We start from the raw sequence: 8048 nt of genomic DNA on the forward strand, positions 1-8048 counted from the left end.
AAGGATCAACACTGTTCCTGTGGATTCAAACTTGAACTGTGAGGCATCACAGTCACACTTACTGCACCACTGTGCTGCACCATTGAGGGGATTCAGGGATCCGATAGGCTGGAGCCGTAGACTGTAACCGTACCGACCTTTTGGTGGATCTGGTATCAGACATGATGTGACTGATCCACATTCAATACAGTGTCTTTGTCAATGTGATCTTAAATAGTCAGTGTTTCCCTATCAGTTACATTAGTTCAGTCAGTTGGGCCTGGACTTTTAGCGCCACAACAGTCTGGCTTCATGTTCCATCAAAAAGAGAGAAACAGATCAGTGGTATTGGATCTGGAATAGACATCAGGAGAGGTGTCAGTACATCCATTGCTGTTCAGACTCAACAAAACATCATTATTCTCTCAACCATCAGCTCAATAATAACGTATATTCATGTCCCAATAAGGAAGTTCTTCTGAGAGTGAAAGAGCTCAGACTCTGCACTTGATTTAAAGTAGGAAAAGAAAGACAAGTTATAGAGAGAGAGGAGGAAGGACTGGATGGCAGAGGAGCGGAGGAGGCAGTGACTAAGAGAAGCTAAGGAAGCTTTAGGCTAATCCTTCAACAACAGCAGCCCCCAAACTTCTTCACTTGCGAGCCGCTGGCGTGCCCTGGCAGAGCAGCTCGCCGCCAGCGACTTGTACCAAGACACACATCTGGAGAAGCCAACGGGTGAGTTTCATCGATGGCTTCACACTCCGTCCGTCCGTCCGTCCGTCCGTCCGTCCGTCCGTCCGTCCGTCCGTCCGTCCGTCCGTCCGTCCGTCCGTCCGTCCGTCCGTCCGTCCGTCTGTCTGTCTGTCTGTCTGCCTGCCTGCCTGCCTGCCTGCCTGCCTGCCTGTCTGTCTCTCTGCCTGTCTCTCTGCCTGTCTGTCTGCGCTGCAGGGGGAGGAACAGATTCCCCACCTCGGTCCTCTGAGCCCCGTCAGACCGCAGAGGGAATGTCTCGGTTAAATCTGCCCTCCTTCAACCATTGGGAGAAATCCCCGAGAGGGTACGAGTACATCTACCCCCCCCACCCCGGCGGCACAGCCTCCTGCCACTAGCGACCATCAGTCAGTCACAGCTCCTGCCTCCTGGCCGTGTGTCTAATCGCCCACGCACACTGTCACAGTCGCATAACCCTCCAGTTAAAAACACGGACGGCCAAAAGAAATCAATCTTTACTGAGTGTCCGTGTTTAATAAGGCCGTGTTGTTTCTTATGGACTCTGACAACATGATCCGCCCCCGAACACACACACACACACACACACACACACACACACACACACACACACACACACACACACACACACACACACACACACACACACACACACACACACACACACACCACCAGTGTGTGGCACAGTAAGCTGGATATTTAACAGTGAACTTTATATCCATTTGTTGTACCACTTGTGTCCATCAGTCTTTTTCTCACAAAGACAGACACGCGCAGACACGCACACACACACACACACACACACACTAAAGACTGCACCCTCTGATGTCATCGACACACTGTGTGAATCACCACGGGATTGTCAGACTCAGGACACAATTTGCATAATTTTCATTTCTGAATTTCAAACTCTTTGAACACTGCGCAAACATTTTCAGCCACACACACACACACACACACACACACACACACACACACACACACAGACGCAAACACACACACACAGACACCCTGGCAATGTGAGAAAATCTCCCATGCTGCATATGGAGTCTGTGAAAGTTCCTGGAGGTGAAACTTTGTGCCAGCTCTTGAAATAGACCCTTTTAGCACCCTATGGTCTATTGGACTGCTGGTGTGTCTGAACTCTCACAGAGAGTAGAGAGGCTATTGGCATTCACTTCCCTGTGGGGCTCCGAGTCAATACAAACCTCTTAAAACTCAGAAAAAGGCTGTGTGTGTTTCTGAGCGTGTGTGTGTGTGTGTGTGTGTGTGTGTTTGAAAGAGAAAGAGGGAGAGTGAGAGAGAAGGCTCTCTTCAACCTTTCGAGGAACTCATTGCGTTTCGACCGCAGGGACCAGGGTTCGTAATGAAGTTCTGGGGACATTTACCCCACAAACAGTCGGGAAGGTGGTACTTTCTGAGAGCACGGGGACTTTTAAGATTGTGGTTTGCGGGGATGAATGTCACTGCTGTCACAAGTCGTGCACCACTACATTCATAAAACAATGAAGTACTCTAGTATTAATTTAGGACCGTTTTATCTTTGATGGATAACATTAAAAGTAAAGTGAGGCTTTTGCTGTCGCTTTCAAAAAAAGATGCACGAGCGAGCTGAGAGGTAGAAGAGAGAGAGACAGAACTCTGAATGAGAGAAATAAAGTTATCCTCTGATGGTTTCACAGCAGAAATAAAGAATCACAGAAACGGTTCAGAAAGGAGACGCTGAGAGTCCGTTTCCTGTTTCACCTCTGCCCCGCCCCTTTAGGAGACCAGCCTCATTCCTGAGTCTATTATCTCGAGAAGAAGCGAGAAGCGAACGGAGATCATGACCGATTCTTCCGCTCCATACCCGCCGAAGTAAATATTGGACCCATTTTTCATGAGCCACATATCTTTTGAACATTCTGACGGTGAAGTGTCATTTTTCAAACACACAAATCAGGAGAAAATGAACGCTGTTGGAGACCTTTCTCTGTCTCAGCAACACATTCTCATGAGATCTGGCGACCGAACACCGTAGCTAACTCATTTTAGCAATGCTAAATATGGCTGATAGCTGTGGAGGTGGAACACGCCACGACCACGACCACTTAGCAGACAGGAAGTGCGTACCTTCTGGAACCATTGACGGAGTTGTAATGCGTCCCCGTTGTTATAGAGCGTCTTTGATAAACATCAAACACTCAGCAGATGATTTACTGAGACAGACGCTCTTAGTTACATTTGCCTCCTCTGCATTTCATGCATCACAATGTGCATTATAAATACTTCAGCAGCAAACGTCGGCACAGTTTGATCAAATGTAAGATTTATCTTTTTTCCAGTTCTGTGTGTGTGTGTGTTGTATGAAACGGGCGGACACACTGAAGGGCAGGCTGCAGATTGTGACCACAAGCAACCTCCAGTTCTGACTAGTGAAGCCAATGCTGAAGTGTTTTAAAGCTGCATTCTCTCTAATGTCCAGCAGGGGGCGACTCCTCTGGTTGTATATGAGAAAATGACTCTACTTCTCTCTTGATTTATTACCTCAGTAAACATTGTAAACATGAGTTTATGGTCTCAATCTCTAGTTTCAAGTCTTCAATACAGCATGATGTTCATTTAGTAACTTATGGTCCATTTAGAGTCAAACAGACCATAAAGCAGGGGATGCTTTAGGGCGGGGCTACTGTGATTGACAGGTCTTTACCAGAGCTGTATACGGCGTCTCTACGTCACTCCTCTGCAGTCAAAATGTGATAACTTCCGTTCACCTCAAAACAGACGGCGACAAAATGCCGAAGCTCGAAGCTTCAAAACCAAAGTCCACAAACCAATGTGCCCACTTCTTACAGACAGTCTCATCGGATTCATTTGACGAATCTTTACAGGTCTTCAGACCCAGACGGAAACACAGACAATGGGCTGCAGGAACCTTTTAGTTCCTTAAAAAGTAGTTCCGCGAATACAATTTGAAGGAACCTCTTGGAGGGAGGGAGGGAGAGAGAGAGAGAGAGAGAAAAAGGAGGGATGTCATTTTTCCATCTGTAACTAAGCAGCCATCTGAATGACGTCATTTGTTCCAGCCATGCATTTGTTGTAAATGCACTTCAGTGCAGGTACACACACACGGCATTGGTGTGATACATCCATGCTTGTGTGTGTGTGTGTGTGTGTGTGTGTGTGTGTGTGTGTTGCAGGTAATGATGGTGTGCTAAAGCAGAGTCCCACCCCGTCAGGGCCCAGCCTCTCAGTGCCATCCATCATAGTGCAGCAGCTGCTAATGATACCAATACATACACCAGAGCAGAGAGGGCCGGGGGGGGGGGGCGCAAAAAGGAGGACAGTGACAGAGGAAGAGAGAGAGAGAGATAGTTGTGGTAAAAGTGAACGAGGCCGCTGGGATTAAAAAGAGACAAAGAACAACAAGAATGTCACTGTTATTACCATGCGGTAGGTTTTGTTATATAGAAATCCCTTCATGCCAATAAAGCTAATTTGAATTTGAGAGAAAGGAGGAGGAGGAGGAGGAGGAGGAGGAGGAGGAGGAGGAGGAGGAGGAGGAGGAGGAGGGGAAAGGGAGCTGGTAGAGCAGAGGCAACCAGCATGAAGAGGGAAGGAAATGTGCTGTCACAGGCTGAGGAGTGAAAGACTGTGTGTGTGACTGGAATAGGCAATCTGATGCTCCAGTCCTCCTCCTCCTCCTCCTCCTCCTCCTCCTCCTCTCAAACACACACAGTACACACAACACTGCCAACTTCTAAACACACAGAAGCTCAATGCATGTGTGTGGTTTAATGTTAAAGGCCATCGGATGCTCCTTGTTCGACATGACCTCTGAGCTCCTCAGGAGTAAGACACAAGGCTTTAAGAACTTCCTCCGTGAGATAGACGGGATTACATTCAAGCGGATACATCAAGGAGAAGTACTCCTGTCTCAAGAAACACACAGCGTCGGTGCTATAAATCGGCCCTTTGTTTCCAGGTCTCGCTGACATTACGAGGTAAAACATGGGAGACATCTGGTCTCATAAAATGTCATGTTCAGTTCCTGCAACAACAAGAATTACTGAAGAGCAGGAAAATTGATGTCAGAGAACTGTAACCGCTCAAGGATCCCTTTGGTTTGTTGAAATGAAATGTAAACTACAACACGAGCTATTAGAAATGCATCTTATACTGCAACAAGCACTCTGAAAGGGCTCATCTATACAAAACCATTAGACCGCGTTGCTGTGAAGAATATCTAAAATATCTTTTTGTTAAATTTATACCCGCTCACCAATTAAAAATCACTAAAGTATAGTGTCGACCAACTGGCCAACGTAGGAGCTAATATCACACAAATAAAAGCTCAATCTAAAACTAGGACGTTTGCACAATTAAGCTTTAGATTTTCCAGACGACACCTTTAGCTCATTCAGAATTCAGATGAGAGAGAGACAGTGAGAGCAAAAAAAAGGAGCACTTCTTTTCTCGTCTCATCGTATTCCCAAGACACATCTTCCTCTTCACTTCCCCCGAGGAAGATGAAGGCCAGCGGGGCCGTGAAATTAGCCTATCAGATGCCTCCGCCAGCTAAAGGAGAACTCTGAATATGCTAATAGACGGGAGATTAAGATATGTAGCTGGGGGCACACACACACACACACACACACACAGAGACACACAGACACACACACACACACACACACAGAGACACACACACACACACACACACACACAGACACAGTCACACACACACACACACAGACACAGTCACACACACACACACGTTGACACACACACACACAGACACACACACACACAGCGACACACACACACACAGAGACGCACACACACACACACAGACATACACCCACCCACACACACAGAGACACACACAGAGAGACACACACACAGACACAGCGACAGACACACACACACACAGCGACACACAGAGACGCACACACACACACACAGACATACACACACCCACACACACAGAGACACACACAGAGAGACACACACACACACACACAGCGACAGACACACACACACACAGACAGACACACACACACAGAGACGCACACACACAGAGAGACACACAGACACACAGAGACACACACAGACATACACACACACACACACAGAGAGACACACACACACAGACACACACACACACACAGAGACACACACACACAGACACACACACACACAGAGAGACACACACACACACACACAGACACACACACACACACAGAGAGACACACACACACACACACAGAGACACAGACACACACACAGAGACACAGACACACACACACACAGACACACACACAGAGAGACACACACACACACAGAGAGACACACACACAGACAACCTAAAAGCTTTTATTCTATGATTATAGGACACATTTATAATCTACTGGAGAACAGAGAATGTGAGTCTTTGATGAGGGCACAGGTAATGAACAGGATTATTTATTATGCGAGGTTGAACAAAAAGATAAAAAGAAGAAAAAAGGGGGATAAAAAAGATGCAGGTGTGTGTGTGTGTGTGTATAATGATATACAGAGAAGTTAGAGAGACTCACTAGATTACTCTGTGTGCTTCAGGCAGAGGACACAGGTGAGGAAATCCCTCCCTCTCTTCCTCCATCTTTCCCTCAGCCCTACTCCCTCGTTACCGTGGCGTTACACAAACAGGTGCAGCCCCCCCCCCCCACACACACACTTTCCTCCATCTCCTTTTAACAATCTACCCATGAAAAATCTCCTTCCTCCCCTCTCCTTTTGTCTCCTCTGCTCTGTCCGACGGCTCATCTTTCTTCATCGCGCCGCCTGCCTCCCTCCCAAGGGCTCGCCATCTGTACGCTAACAGGTGCGTATGTGTATGTGACTGATGGCTTTGTTACCTGTAGCGCTGCCTGCAGCCACAGCCTGCATGGAGGAGAGCTGCCTCCTGACCCACTAGCTACCACTCTGCTCTCCTTATATTTTATTAGTTTTTGCGTCTCCCTTCCCTCCTCCTCGGCGACAGGACGGGAAGAGGAGAGGAGAGGAGCGGTGTAATGAGTTGGGGAGGCAGCGGCAAGCTGTCGCGTATTTGTACGTGTGTTGGAGCTTTCACCAGCCGTGCTGTGTTCACCGTGGCGGAGTTTGGGTAATTAGTCCCACCAGTCTACGAGTGTCTGTGCATGCACGTGTGAGACTATATAGGTGTGTGTGTGTGTGTGTGTGTGTGTGGTCCGCCGGCTCATCTCATTAGTCTCACAGGTGAGTGATTAAACGCTCTGCAACACCTGGAAGTGTTCCTCCTCTCCTCCATCCCTCCCATCTCTGCTGCTGTCTTAATTTACAGCGATACCTCTGAGGACTCCCCTGGCCCAGTCATAACACACTGCAGGATGGCTGCAAACACACACACACACACACACACACACACACACACACACACACACACACCATCACTTACAGCCACACCTCGCTCCAGACGTGGAGTCTGGAACATCGCTGGGTTCATCTATCTATTAAAGTAATGGCTTTTAGGCTTTCAAACAAGTCACCATTATGTAAATGACTCATATATATATACAGTATATAGAATGTGTGTGTGTGTGTGTGTGTGTGTGGCTCAGCAGGTACATCACAGGGTTGGCGGTTCAGACCCCTCAAACAAGTTGAAGTGTCCTTGAGCAAGACGCTGAACCTCAATGGCTCCCAATAGTGAGACCAGTGCCTTGCATGGTAGCTTGTTACCATCAGTGTGAGCGTGAATGAGTTTGGACTAAAGTGCTATAACGCAGTCCGGCTCGTGAGATCGAGCTGCAACACTCGTACTATATTTGGTATCTCGAGCGTGAGGGCGTCGTCGTGTCACTCCCTCTGTAATGTTGTTCCGTACCAGAGTACGTTTGCAACATCATCTCAGTGACATTTGTCGGAAGGGGCGTGTTTTGCCTCTCTATAGTCCCAGTAGGAGACAGAATGTTGTACAGAAAACCACAGAAGAAGCCGAAGCCCCGCCCAGTCATTTAATAAAACAGCCACAGCAGCGGGCAAACAGTCCGATGGCCTTAATATGGGGCTGCGGTGACATTATTACTGCGTGCGTGTCCCTGAGGGCTGACGTGTGATGGATGTCAGCGGCGCAGCTAATAAATTGCGGAGGTCAATCCACTCTGGTGGAAGGCCACCTGATAGATAGACAATATGGGCTTCAAATATTCCCTGCAGCACACATTTCCATTCCTTCCTTTAGGCTTCCGTTTGTCAGAGCGGGGATCATTAAGTCGTTCTCTCAAGAGAGCTCCGGTCCGAGGCGGCGTAAGGGGGATCACGGTAAGAACTCATTTGAGGGGCGATTTGCAGCAAAGGCC

The sequence above is a fragment of the Anarhichas minor genome, unplaced genomic scaffold (assembly GCF_050575085.1).
Source record: "Anarhichas minor isolate MPS153535 unplaced genomic scaffold, ASM5057508v1 ptg000010l, whole genome shotgun sequence".
In the NCBI taxonomy this organism is placed as follows: Eukaryota; Metazoa; Chordata; class Actinopteri; order Perciformes; family Anarhichadidae; genus Anarhichas; species Anarhichas minor.